The sequence below is a fragment of the Coenobita brevimanus genome, chromosome 55 (genome assembly GCF_032717465.1).
Source record: "Coenobita brevimanus isolate Jiangsu-jjx chromosome 55, ASM3271746v2, whole genome shotgun sequence".
Classification (NCBI taxonomy): Eukaryota; Metazoa; Arthropoda; class Malacostraca; order Decapoda; family Coenobitidae; genus Coenobita; species Coenobita brevimanus.
Window position 1 is genome coordinate 57,869,090 of NC_137008.1, and position 14,600 is coordinate 57,883,689.

Here is a 14,600-nt window from a genome sequence, read left to right on the forward strand (position 1 = left end):
GCTGGCTCCAGGGACTGCGGCCTCTGCTGCAGGGGGAGGCCGACAGGGTAGGGTTGCAGCCTTTGGTCCTGGTGGAGCCCGTCAGTGTCTGGGGTGGCCCGAGATGCAGGGACTGGATTCCGGGCCTCGGGGGAGCTCATCTGGTCCAGACTCAAGTGGGGAGCCTGTAGGGGGAAAGACTCCAGCCTTGCAAGGAGAGAGCTGGAAAGAATGGCACCTTGCTCTAATACCAGGGTGGTGGGTCGAGCCAGAGGTGACTCCTTTCATCAGGCAGCCCCGTCGGGCACTGCCTGTGCTCCTACGTGGATCAGGGGTGCGGGGGCACTCCTGTCGTAGGGCGAGGGCCTCCTACCCTGGAGATGTTGGGAGGAAGAGGTCAGACGTACACTCGGCTTTCACCACAGCTCCAACGGAGAGTGCCCTCCCTTCATCGGGTTGGGGTTACCTGTCCCAGGGACGTCAGGAGGAAGAGGTCAGACATACTCTCTCGGCTTTCGTCACAACACCAACGGAGCGTGCCCTCCTTCCGTGTGGGAAGGTCTTGTGCCTGTAATGTCAGGAGGAAGAGGTCGGATGTACTCTCTCGGCTTTCACCACATCTCCAACAGAGCGTGCCCTCCTTCAGTCTGGGCATGGGAGTAACAACCCTAGAGGCTCCTCCTGAGTCCTCAGTTAGGTGTAGAGCCAATCCAGAAGACCCGGCATCTGAGGGTGTGCCTGGGAACTTGCCACTGCAAGTCCCACGCTGATTCTGGCAAGAATTCCCTCTGCTGGAGAGGAGTGTACTTTTTATGTACACTGCCGGGTGGTCTGGCTGCCTAGAAGTGGGGTGCCGGGTCACGAGGGAGATGCACCGTTGTTTCCTGGACATCCGCCCAGGTAATTCAGCCCCTCCGTTGTCTCCTTGTTGGGTGGGTGTCACCCCCTCACTCTCTCCTCCTGGGGTGGTGGTGTCGGGCTCATCCCGCCACGCTGGTATTTCAGAAATAGTGCCACCAATTCCACCAATATATAGAACTTTGACTTCCTGCAATCATAGTGCATAACCCCTCTGCCCCAAGTGCTATTCACCTTACCCAACCTTGACCTGAGTAGTATCTTGCGCGATACTAACAACCCATATCTAGGCCCAAGAATTATAATTGTCCAGTATATCTGCATTTGTGAAATCTACCTGTTCCGCTGTAGAATTTAATAATACATATGTAAGGTTGTTGCCTTGAGTTTTTGTGTTCTGCCTCTCTCCTATTTGTCTAAGCTCCGGTCTAGAAAGAGAACCCAGCTGCACACTAGGCGTTACAGGGACGGGAAGCCGACCCTAAAACACCTAGCATTACAATGATAATTTACTTTGTATGTCTCTTGTATCTGAAGTTGACGTGCCAATTTCAGCTGTAATTGCACAACTTGACGTATAATTTGGTGCTCAAAAGATTCTTTTATAAACCTTGTTTTCTTTTATTTGAAGTTTGTTAATTGCGCCTTTGTTGATAAACATAGTTTCTGTTGTGTGCGGCATACTTAGCAGTAAAATGCAGCATAGTGCCCCCTTGAACACCCAGACACCCCCACAAGGAATGTGGCATAGTGCTCCATTGAACACCTGGACACCCCCACAAGGAGCCCACAGAGGAGCAGCAGCAGCCTGCCAGGACTCTGCGACAACGGCCTAAGTCAGCCTGGGCCGTGCACCCCTATGACCTGGAGTCCGCCCGCCGTCACCATAGCAGGAATACTGCACTACCTTCCAGACGAGCCTTCACCAATCTGCTAAGGGGTGGAGCTGCCTATCCAGCTCCTGCCGGCACCCCAAAGGAGACGGCCAGTAGCCGCTCCCACCTTCGTCAGGAGACGGCCTGTAGCCTCTCTGAAGGTGTCTTCCTCTTTGAGACGGCCTGTAGCCTCTCTGAAGGTGTCTTCCTCTTTGAGACGGCCGGTAGCCACTCGCCCCTCCCTAAGGAGATGGCCTGTAGCCGCTCTGAGGGTAATCAGAAGACGGCCTGTAGCCGTTCCTGCCTTCGTCAGGAGATGACCTGTAGTTGCTCTGAAGGTGTTCTTCCAGAGATGGCCTGTAGCTGCTCCAAACCCCTCCTGAAGGAGATGGCCTGTAGCCGCTCCCACCTTCGCCGGGTGGCCTGTAGCCACTCCGAACGTGTTTCCCCCTGAGACGGCCTGTAGTCGCTCCAAAGGTGTTCCCCCTGAGACGGCCTGTAGCCGCTCACCCCTCCTGAAGGAGATGGCCAGTAGCTGCTCTGAGGGTAACGAGGAGACGGCCTGTAGCCGCTCCCACCTTTGTCAGACGGCCTGTAGTCACTCCGAAAGTGTTCCCCCTTAGACGGCTGGTAGCCGCTCCACACCCCTCCTGAAGAAGATGGCCTGTAGCCGCTCCTGCCTTCGTCAGACGGCCTGTATCCACTCCAAAGATGTTCCCCCTGAGATGGCCTGTAGCCGCTCACCCCTCCTGAAGGAGACGGCCTGTAGCCACTCACCCCTCCTGAAGGAGACAGCCTGTAGCCGCTCTGAGGGTAATGAGGAGATGGTCTGCAACCGCTCCCGCCTTCATCAGATGGCCAGTAGCCGCTCCGAAGATGTTCCCCCTGAGTTGGCCTGTAGCCGCTCAACACCCCTCCTGCAGGAGGCGGCCTGTAGCCACTCCCGCCTTCGTCAGACGGCCTGTAGCCGCTCCAAAGGTGCCCCTGGGTTTGCTGGCAGCCACCCACCCTCTCAGGCCATGGCCAGTAGCCGGGCCTTGGTGACGGCTTGTAGCCGTGCCCCCAGGAAGCCACGGCCAGTAGCCGGGCCCTACGGCAGGAAGCGGTCGATAGCCGCCCCGCTGCCTAAACTTGACGCCTGTTCCCCAGCCCCCCACACAGAGGGAGTCTCGGGCGTAGAGGAGTATTGGAGAGGCCCTGTAGTCTCACCCGGCCTCTGCTCCCTACGACTGGCTCTGGAGGAGACCCACCTGACGGACCCTGACACAGACCGGTGCCGCAGCCCCTTCCTGTCGGCGCCGCCCAGCCCTGGGGACTGCAGTTCTCGGGAACCCCAGACCATCCCCAGAACTCCCGGGCGAGAACTCCCTACACCTCGACGGCGGAGGTCCTCATCCTCTGTCAGGAGTCTGAACGACCGGTTCAGGCAATTGTTCGGCTCTAGACCTGAGGGCCGCACTCCTGTCCCCAGTCCTGAGAGCGCGGGACCCTTCGCCACCCACAGCCCCGGACGAGAACGGACGCCCCTGCGCGTGATCCCGTGCACCCTGAGCGCGGAGTCTCCTGGTGGTGCTCAGCCCAGACAGTAGCGGAGCTGCATCACCCCTCCGCCGCGCCCCTGGCGCCAGATTCGGTCGAACAGTGACAAGGCGGAATAACGAATTGACAGTGATAATACCAACGTGTTGGAAAGAAGAATAGGCACAGTGAACAGATACGGAATCATACAGTAACAATATAAACACTAAAGGTGGAGTAAGTGATGATAATTGATCAAAAGCAACATACGAGTAGGGAGTAACAAAATAAATACGCTACCATCAGACACTACCTCATACTACCATAATCAAAATCAGACCACAATGCCTTACATCACCCTCCCTAGTGAGAAATAACTATAGCATCTCCACTCGCATAGAGACCCTGGACTACCCTGATTTAGAATATTCCGCCTCAAGTGTTATTTTCACTGTATCCTCAAACAGTAGCCTATCCTGCGAGATACTATTAACCCTATCTAGTTATACGAGTTTATAATCGCCCAGTAAAATGTGTTTGTAACATTTGTGTCCTGTCTCTTATTTGTCTAAGCCCCGGTCTCGAAAGAGAGCCCCGCTATACGTTAGGCTTTTAAGGAACGGGAAGCCGAGTCTAAAACACCTAGCATTACAAGCAGTCACATTTTTCCGGAACATTTTTCATATTTTCACTCGGTTGCAGCTTCGCGAGGTTACCGATGTTATTTAATTAGATTTCTGCCTATTTTAGTTGTTTTGCTTTATGTTCTCATTTACAATCCTTTTTATTGGTAATGGTCACTTCGAAGTTTTTTTTATATCTTGTGTTATTTCTATATCACCGATTTATTCTGGTTGTTCTTTTTTGTTGTATATGAGTACTAATTGGCTGTTCTCTTATTTATGCTTAACCCACAAATACCTCCTACAGTTTCTAGAGCATTTCTTGCTTTCTGGGCTTCTTCGTCCGAGTGTGCTAGTAATAGGACGTCGTCAACAAAGAGAATTCTGCTTATTTTGCAAATTTGGTTTCGAAATCCACTGTAATTTTTGTCAAGGTAGTCTATGATGATGTATGCCACCAACAAGATATGTAGATCAATTACAGCCCTGTTTGAAATCACTGGATACTTTTACTTTAGTAAATTCTTCAGACTCTAAAGGAAGCTTTGTTTCATCATCTGTATATATTATACTGGATGTTTTTAGACCGATTTCTCGTTCTAAAGACACCAGCGACTGAGCGGGGTCCTCTTTCTAGACCGGAAATAGAACACTTACAAAGGAACAGGGCATAAAAACTCGGCTAGACACCTTAATCCAATTTCCTTACAATTACAATGGTACACTGAGTGTGAAATGGGTATAGTGACAGGTTAGTTAATATTGGTACATTACATCACTTAGACACTGTGCTTACACCTGAGTTATTACCCAAGGGAATATCACATAGGTATGGTGACACTGTTCATATACTCGGTCCCTAGAACTCTGCGTGGTATACTGGTCTATTTGCACTTGGGTATCGCCACACACTAGTATACTGCTCTAGTCCTGGGAACTTTGGTACTAACACAGCACCCTGAGTAGACTGGGGTAGAGACACTTTACGGGTGGTGTTCCTGTCTCACTGTTTCTGTAGCACACAGTCACTGTCACTATTGAGTCTCTAACACGACACTGGGGTCTCGCTGCGTCGTCACTGGGCTGCCGGGGTCTGGGCTTATTCGAGGTGGCGCCCGCGAGTCGGAGGGAGCTCTACTGGTGAGCCCTCCTGCAGAAGGCACGGGACAGCTCTTGGGGGCGTCACGGCCTGGGCGTGTGTCTGTTCTGGGGTGCAGGGAGGCCCTTTCCTGTCAGGGCCTCGACCTGGTGAGGGGCCCTCAGGGCTGGGTCCAAACAGTGTCAGGAGTTGGGCCTGCCGCTTCTTACTCCGGGCAGAGGGCCGACGGTGAGTGGGGCCAGAGCGGTCCCGCTCTGGGGTCCGAGGGCTGGCCCTGGGAGGCCTGGGACTGCGGTCGCCTCCAGGTTGGGGCACCGTCAGGGGTTGACTGTGGCACCTCGCCCTCGGGGCGTCTGTCAGGACCCGGCGTAGTCCAAGGGCAGGCTGGAGGGCGTGAATCCCACTTTCAGTGACAGGGCCTCGCCACCACTCCTGAAACGGCAGCACCTCCGTGGAACCACACCTGGAGGGAGAGACAGAGGGGCGTCCCATGCAGCTGCAGGTGGAGAGTTGGCTGCGCAAGGGACCTTCTCCTTTGGGAGATCCCTCGGGACTGTGGATGAAGGGCGTACAGTGGCTGTCCCTTCCCTGACGTGTACAGTGGCCGTCGTCATGGTTCCACAGCCCCTTGGGGTAGCAGCAGAAGGACGTACAGTGGCCGTTCCTTCCCCGGTACGTACGGTGGCCATCGCCGCGGAGCTGCTCCCGAAGGAGAAAGAGGCAGATGAGGGACGTACAGTGGTCGTTACCTCCCTGGTGTGTACAGCAGCCGTCACTGCGGGTCTGCCTGCCTGACGGGAAGTAGCTGAGGGATGTACAATGGCTGTTCCCTCCCCGGTACGTCCTGTGGCCGTTACCACGGTGCCACTCCCGAAGGAGGAGGAGGAGGTGGATGAGGGATGTACAGTGGCCATTCCCTCACCGATGCGTACAGTGGCCATTGTTGCGGTTCCACTCCTGCATTTGCCAGTCAGTGTGCATACAGTGGCCGTCACACCGAGGCGGGCTCCAGATGTGGCCGCAGCAGAAGGACGTACAGTGACCATTCCTTCCCCGACACGTACAATGGCCGTCATCGCGGTGCTGCAGGGGGAAACAGCTGAGGGACGTACAGTGGCTGTTCCCTCCCCCGTACGTCCTGTGGCCGTTACCGTGGTGCTGCCTGGGACTGAATCTGGAGCAGTCCCACCCCGATCCTGATGAGGGCTGGTCCGGCCGAGAAGTAGTCTCGCATCCCTGCGACATCGTGGTTGGTCCGGTTGAGGAGAAGAGGGACACAAGGTCGTGGCGCACCTGAGCCTGTCTTGCTCTGGGCCAGCGTCTCGCTTACCTGGCCCAATGTGTTGTCCTCCTGGTGTGGGGGTAGGGCTGTGACTCCGTAGCGGGGTGGGGGGTCCAGGGGCGGGAGCGCGCATTTTAGTATAAATATTTTTTTAGTGTTGTTTTATTACGGTATGTCTGGGTGAATATTATAATGTTTAGGGGCTTTGATCATAGTTTCTCGTTTTGTACTGTCAAAAGCTTTGCTCAAATCGATTGCTATAACACATAATGGCTTCTTGTTTGTAGCTCTCAGTAATACAGGAGAAAGATATTGTCCGCTGTTCGTCTTATCGGTGTGAAGCCATTTTGTACTTAAATTTATCATTTATTTGTATGTGTGTCTCTGTTATCTTTGATCATGCCCATCAGAATTTTGTAGGAAGTAAAGGAGGTGCAGGGTAGGGCAGTGGATGTGGGGGTGGCTCTAATGAGTGAGGGTAAGATTTGGAAGCTTCCGGTGTTGCTGTTTGCTGACGATACAGTACTGTTGAGTGAAGATGAATGGGAGTTGCAAGGTTTGGTGAATGAATTTGGGACAGTGTGTAGGAGGAGGAAGCTGAAAGTTAATGTAAACAAAAGTAAAGTTATGGTGTTTGAGAGGAATGAAGTCACAGAGTGTGCAGTGAGGTTGGATGGTGAGGATATGGAGAATGTGAGTGCATTCAAGTACTTGGGTAGTGTGATGAGTAAGGATGGAACTTTGGGGGATGAAGTGCGTGAAAGGGTACAGCAGGGAAGGAAGGTTGTTGGTACACTGAAAGCAGTGATGAGAAATAGGGAGGTGAGTATGGAAGTTAAGAAGTCACTGCATGATAGTATTGTGATCCCTACCCTGACGTATGGAAGCGAGGCATGGACCTTGCAAGAGGGGAACGAGTCAAGAGTGAGAGCAGTGGAAATGAGTTACTTGAGAGGAGCATGTGGAGTGACGTGGAGGGACAGGTTGACGAATAAAGAAGTGAAGGAACGCTGTGGGGTGGATGTGGATGTGGTTGAGAAGATTAGGAGAAATACACTGAGGTGGTTTGGACATGTGAAGAGAATGGAGAATGAAAGACTGACTAAGAGGGTGTATGTAGGTGAGGTGGAGGGAGGGAGAGGGAGAGGTAGACCGAGGATGAGATGGAGGGATGGAGTTGAGAGGTATATGAGGGAGGGGGGGGTGAGTTGGGGGGAGGGTAGTCAAATGGTGGGTGACAGAGCGACTTGGAGGCGTTTTGTCTGCGGCCACCCTTTGCGGGATTAGGGCGTCGGGCTATAGATAGATAGACAGATATCTAACGGAGCTATTGGTCTCAAGTCCTTGGCGTGTGGTTGTCTTGTTTTCGGTATCAATTTTGTCTGATGTTTTCCAGCTGTGCAGGTACATTGTTATTTATTGTTCATTGTAGCATTCCATGAGTATCTCCGCTATGCTGGGTGTTTTTAGACCGACTTCTCGTTCTAAAGACACCAGCAACTGAGCGAGGTCCTCTTTCTAGACCGAAAATAGAACACTTACAAAGGAACAGGGCATAAAAACTCGGCAAGACACCTTAACACATGTATTGCCTTAGTCCAACTTCCTTACAATATACATACAATGGTACACTGAATGTGGATGGGGTATAGTGACAGGTCAGTTAATATTGGTACGATATATCACATGGGCACTGTGCTTACACCTGAGTTACTACCCGAGAGAATATCACATAGATATGGTGACACTGTTCATACACTCGGTCTCTTTGGACTCTACGTGGTATATTGGTCTCTTGGCCACGCACTTGTATATTACTCCGGTGCTAGGGCGCTTAGGCATTAACACAGCACTTTGGGTAAACTGGGGTAGAGACACTTTATGGGTGGTGTTTCGGTCTAACTGTTTCTATACCACATACAGTAACTGTCACTATTAAGTCTTTAGCACGACACTGGGGTCCTGAGGCGTCGTCACTGGGCTGCTGAGGTCTGGGTTTAACTGAGGTGGCACCCAGAGGTTGGAGGGAGCCCTACTGGGGAGCCCTCCTGCAGAAGGCACGGGACAGCTCTCGGGGGCATCGCGGCCCGGGCGCATGTCTGTTCTGGGGTGCAGGGAGGCCCTTTCCTGCTTGGCCCTCGGGACTGGGGCCAGTGTCAGGAGTTGGGCCTTCTGCTTCTTGATCCTGGCGGAGGGCTGACGGTGAGTGGGGCCAGAGTGGTCCTGCCCTGGGGTCCGGGGGCTGGCCCTGGGAGGCTTGGGACTGCTGTCACCTCGAGGTGGGGGTGCCGTCAGGGGTTGGCTGCGGCACCTAGTCCATGGGGCATCCGTCAGGATCCGGCGTTGTTCAGGGGCAGACTGGAGGGCGTGAACTCCGTCTTCAGTGACAGGACCTCGCCACCACTCCTGGAACGGCAGCACCTCCAGGGAACCACACCTGGAGGGAGAGACAGAAGGGCGTCCTGGACAGCCTAGGGATGGAGAGTGGGCTGCACAAGGGATCTTCTCCTCCGGGAGAACCCTTGGGACTGTGGACAAAGGGCGTACAGTACATGGCTGTCCCTTCCCTGATGCGTACAGTGGCCGTCGTCGCGGTTCCACAGCCCTTTGGGGTAGCAGCAGGACGTACAGTGGCTGTTCCTTCCCTGGCGCATACAGTGGCCGTTCCCTCCACGGTGCGTACAGTGGCCGTTGCTGCGGGTCTGTCTGCCCAACGGGAAGTAGCTGAGGGACATACATTGGATGTTCCCTCCCCAGTACGTACAGTGGCCGTTCCCTTCCCGGTATGTACAGTGGTTGTTACCGTGGGGCTACTCCCGTAGGAAGAGGAGGAGGTGGATGAGGGATATACAGTGGCCGTTCCCTCCCCTACGCGTACAGTGGCCGTCGTTGCGGTTCCACTCCTCCTGCCTTTGCCTGTCAGTGTGCGCTCATTAGCTGCCACATCGAGGCGAGCTCCAGATGTGTCTGAGCAGAAGGACGCACAGTGGCCGTTCCTTCCCCGACGCGTACAGTGGCCGTCGTTGAGGGGCTGCAGGGGAAAACAGCTGAGGGACGTACAGTGGCCGTTACCGCGGTGCTACCTGGGACTGTTTCTGGAGCAGTCCCACCCCGATCCTGACGAGGGCCGGTCCGGTCGAGAAGTAGTTTCTCATTCCTGCGACGTCATGGTTGGGTAGGTTGAGGGGAAGAGGGACACAAGGTCGGGGCGCACCTCAGCCCGTCTTGCTCTGGGCCAGTGTCGCATTCACCTGGCCCTCCGTGGTGTCTTCCTGGGGTGGGGGTAGGGCTGCGGCTCCGTAGCTGGGTGGGGGTCCGGCGGCGGGAGTGCTCATTTTAGCTACCACCCATCATTTTTGCATTTTCCGCAAATATTCCGTCACTTGGTTTCCATTGCAGCCGTTGCATACTCGATCCTCGTCCAGGAATGCCTGCAGTAACCGCAGCTAGGGCACCTTTTCTTTGTCTCTCTCTGCAGATCAGTGCACGTGTTTACCAGCAATGACATATTATTCGAGTTAACCTAGTTTTGTTGGCATTATAATACTAGTGTAAGGTAAAGCTGATAATAGACACATTTATAGTGTTTTTGTTCTTCATTTATTTAATGATTTCTATCCTCCCAGAAGAAAGAAACAAGAGACGATATTGTAGATGCCGCAACGCCGAATGTTTGATCAGAACCAATAATATTGACCGTTGCCATAGTAGCATGACGTCATCGCACAACTCCATTCGTTTCAGCTTCTCTGCTGAATAGTAGGAGTGAAAATAAAAATAAAACTCCTGGGTCTGGAAATCTGTCTAGGCCTGTCTAATTTCAAGCTGGACACATTTGAATTTCCCGCCAAAAGATTAGGTGGTCATTTTGGTATAATCAAAGCTTTTAATTATTAGTTGATATTTTTTACATACCATTTTGATTGTTTGGACCCAAACGTCATATACCAATTTTCCCCCCATATTATTCTTACGGCGCTTGTTCAACTGTATATCCCAGAACTACATGTGTTGTTTCCAGGGAAAATTGAAGTTTAATTTTTTAATTGAGTTTCTGAACTAGAATAATTAATTTTAAAAGATTTCGAAGTTAACTAAACGTGGAAAAAGAACGAAAACTGATAATGATCAGATTGTGTTCCCAAGAAGTGCCAGCATTGACCCCAACATCGGTTATGGCCGGCGTTGTCTGCGAGGCACAAGGTATGCTATAATTCGTATGTTCCCTTTTGTTAGTAATCTTTATGAGTAGCCATGCATGTATTCTACTATTAGGGGTTTTAATCCTTCACATGGAATGGAAGACCAGTAATATCTGGTTTTAAATAAGTTTAAAAAGCTGTTTAGAGAAACGTTGTAACACAAGCTTCAGAAAATGGCAGAGAGGTGGCGGGAATTTCATGTTTACATTTTGAGGGTATGAAGCTGTATGACCTTTGCCTTGAGCACACCTGGGCTTTCTGACAGTTGCAGTTGACGAGTTGCAACACGACTATCAAACCCAGGGGTGGATATTTAATTGTGTTAGCTGCTTGTGGTATCATCTCACAGGACTTGGGCAACCTTCCTGGTGTACATAGGGTATATGTATATACAATACCATATATGTAAACTTGCCATTTCTTTCGCAAAAAATCGGTATATATTTTTCCCGCTCATTATCAATAATACATTTCAAGAGCTAGATTGTTCTTTAAATGCTGCTGTATTGATAAAATGTTATATTTTGCTATGTATCATTTAAAATAGCTTGATAGGATTTAGAATTGTATAAGTTCACAGTTGGTGCACTCAAAATTTTCTAAGAATCCCTAATGCGAACGCATATTTACTATAGCGCACGTAATGCCGTCTAATTATAAAATGCATAAAGATAATAAACACCTTAGAGTATGTTGCAGGCAAAGGTTTTGTGAGTATTTTTATTTAAATGACATTTGGTCCACAGTGGTCAGTTTTCTGGTCATGTACAGATGGAGTAAAAAAAAAAAGTGAAAGGTATAAACTGATCAGAAACTACAGTAAGGCACTGATAAGTCAGGAAATAGTAGGCATAATCATTTTGAAATGGCAAATAGCCTATAAACAAAGAAATACCTTGCGGGTGAATATTTGAAATGATAAAAATGTGACAATCAAATGGGCAAAAATTGAAAGTTTACAAGCCACCATAACTTAAATAAACAGAGAAGGTACTGGTAATGACTTTCTAGGCATGTATACATATAAAATATACAATATGGTGCCTGTTACCCTCTGATTTTATATATAATAAGGAAAACTGATTAATTAATAACCCCAGATAGGCCTCCTGTTGTACATTTGGAATACAGATAGGCCATACGTCAAAGATCAAGTAGATCCTTGTCTTTTACACCTTATCCCATTTAGATTATATCTTTAGACCTAGCCCTAATCCAAACTATTCTACTTTGCGAAGTATGCTCTTAGTACATTCTTAACACTTGTAGCGAACTTAAACCCACAGATACAGTTCTCTGCTACTGATTGTGGAGGCTCTACAACTTCCTCAGGTAGCATGGGATACGATATCTTCTCTGTATCAGGGGTCACATAGAAGCTATCATTCTTCTTCAAAAAGGATTGAATGGAATATTTCTGTTTTATGATAAATACTATCCCCTAAAGGTTTGGTCATTATTAATAATTAAATGTTACGAAAATGTGGGAGAAAGTTAGCCACTTCAGACACAGGACTTCTTAAAGAGTTTATTGTGGCTAACACCAAACGATTTCATTCAGCTGAGGCAGTGATTCTCAACTTTTCCACTCTCATTTATCCCCTCTGCTTGATGTATTTAGTCATTTACTCCTTTACCCCCAATCAGAAAATGTATATTTGGCATAAAAGCATAGGAAAAAAAACAAAACACCTTTGATATTAAGGTTTTGCATGAAAGAAGCTTTCGTAAAGAAAATGTACAGTTCACTCATCTCGAACAACACTGGCATAGCATTGATGAATAGTAATGAGAAAATGAGGGTGGAGTGGAGTTTCAAAGTTGCATCAGCCAGTGACAAAGACTGACAGAAGTGTGGCACTTGCAGACTGTCAGATAGGGTTGCCAGTTCAAATAAAATACAGTACGGTACTGTAATTCGCTAGGCAGCGCTTAGAGTCAACCCTAAAAGTCTTTGGACTTGCCATTAAATGTAGTTAGCCAGATACCATATAGCATATTACAGAATTAATACCAGTACATATATATGTGTGTGTGTGTGTGTGTGTGTGTGTGTGTGTGTGGAGTCTCTGTGGTACAGTGGTAAAATGTGCATTTTCGTACACTGAAGTACGAGGGTTCATGCCCCATCGGGGTAATAACTTTGGGAGCGTTCTTCTGGCCACATACTGCGTTGGGAGACACAAGGGGTGCTGTGGTTGAACCAGTGTCGCATGATATAAAGTATGCTTGCACCCAGTTGGCTTGTGCGGGCTGATTATAAAGTACTGTACTGTACTTGGTTCACAGACTACACACACATCCAAAGCCACTGCAACACTACAATTACACTTACAAGCACTTCACACCCTACATACAATTTCTACCAGACAGCCTAAGCCACTTGGTAGAGATACATTGGCTGTATCGTCCCCACTTCGGTCAGGATAGACTGGTCCTGCAGTGGACATTCAAACGGCTGATATGAGATGAGATGATATATATATATATATATATATATATATATATATTATATATTTATATATATATATACTGTATATATATTGCCAGACGCCTCAATCCCGTTCGGGGTGGCCACAAACAAATCACCTCCACATCGCCCTGTCCCCCGCCATTTCACTGCCCTGCTCCCAACTCACACCCCCCTCTCTCATATACCTCTCCACTCCATCCCTCCATCTCATCCTTGGCCTCCCCCTCCCTCTCCCCCCCTCCACCTCACTCACTTACACTCTCCTCGTCAGTCTCTCACCCTCCGTCCTCTCCACATGGCCAAACCACCTCAGTGTGTTCCTCCTAACGCTTCCTATCACATCCACATCCACACCACAACGCTCCTTTATGTCCTCATTTCTCAGCCTGTCTCTCCATGTTACTCCACAGGCTCCTCTTAAATAACCCATTTCCACTGCTCTCACTCTTGACATGTGTCCTTCCAACAACTTCCAAGATTCACTTCCATATGTTAGTTGGTATCACAATACTGTCATGTAGTAACTTTTTTACTTCCATGCTCATTTCCCTGTTTCTTATCACTGCATTCAGGGAACCAGCAACCATTCTTCCTTGTTGTATCCTTTCAAGCACTTCACCCTCCAAACTTCCATCCTTACTTATCACACTCCCCAAGTACTTAAGCTTACTCACATTTTCCATTTCCTCACCATCCAACCTCACTGTACATTCATTGACTTCACCTCTCTCAAATACCTTAACTTTACTCTTCCCTATATTCACCTTTAGATTCCGTTTCTTCACACTCTCCCTTACACACTCTCCCAAACTCATCCACGAAGCCTTGCATCTCCCTTTTGTCTTCACTTAACAACACAGTATGATCTGCAGTCAACAGTACAGGGAGTTTCCAAACACTACCCTCTCTCACTAGGGCCACTCCAACATCCACTGCCCTACCTTGTATTTCTTTTATGACCCCATCCATATACAGATTGAACAACCACGGAGACATGACACATCCCTGTTTCACAGGTTACTTATTGTTATTCCTGGATTACCACAGCCTCTCAGCCACTGTGGGGGGGGCACGGTAGCACAGTGGTAGCGCTCTGGATTTGTGATCGGGGGATTGCAAGTTCGAGCCTCGCCCGGGCTGCCGCGCCGGGAGGGGTAGCTCCCTCCTGTAACCCTAGCGGTGCTATATAGTCCAATACAGGGCTTAGCTCGGGGGAACTCCATTTCTTCCATTTTTTCAGCCACTGTGGATTTTTATAAACTTACCTCTGAAAACTATAAATGAGGATTTTGAATGCATAAAGATTCTTTTGACGATTTAATGTTCCTAATGCACATTTTTATCTTTGAAAGCTGGCTGTCAAATGCAAGTGAGGTTAGTCTTGGTCAAGTCATTAAGTTTACCATTGCTTTGATACGGAATACACCAACACGTCCAGTCGCAGTGATGGTTGGTAAACAACTTGGCCAGTGTTGCCTGGACACGGTCAGTCGGAGAGATCATCGGTAAACTTTGCCTGGCCACTTGCTTAAATACCCCAAAATAGGTATATTTTGTCTTTCCAATCTCTTCTTCCTCTCACAATGGAAGTGCCCCTCCTAATTTTGGCTATGCTTTCAGGTCAGTCTGCCATATTCAGACATCAGAACACACACAGGAATATTCAGAGTAATGCTAAACAGCAAGAAAAC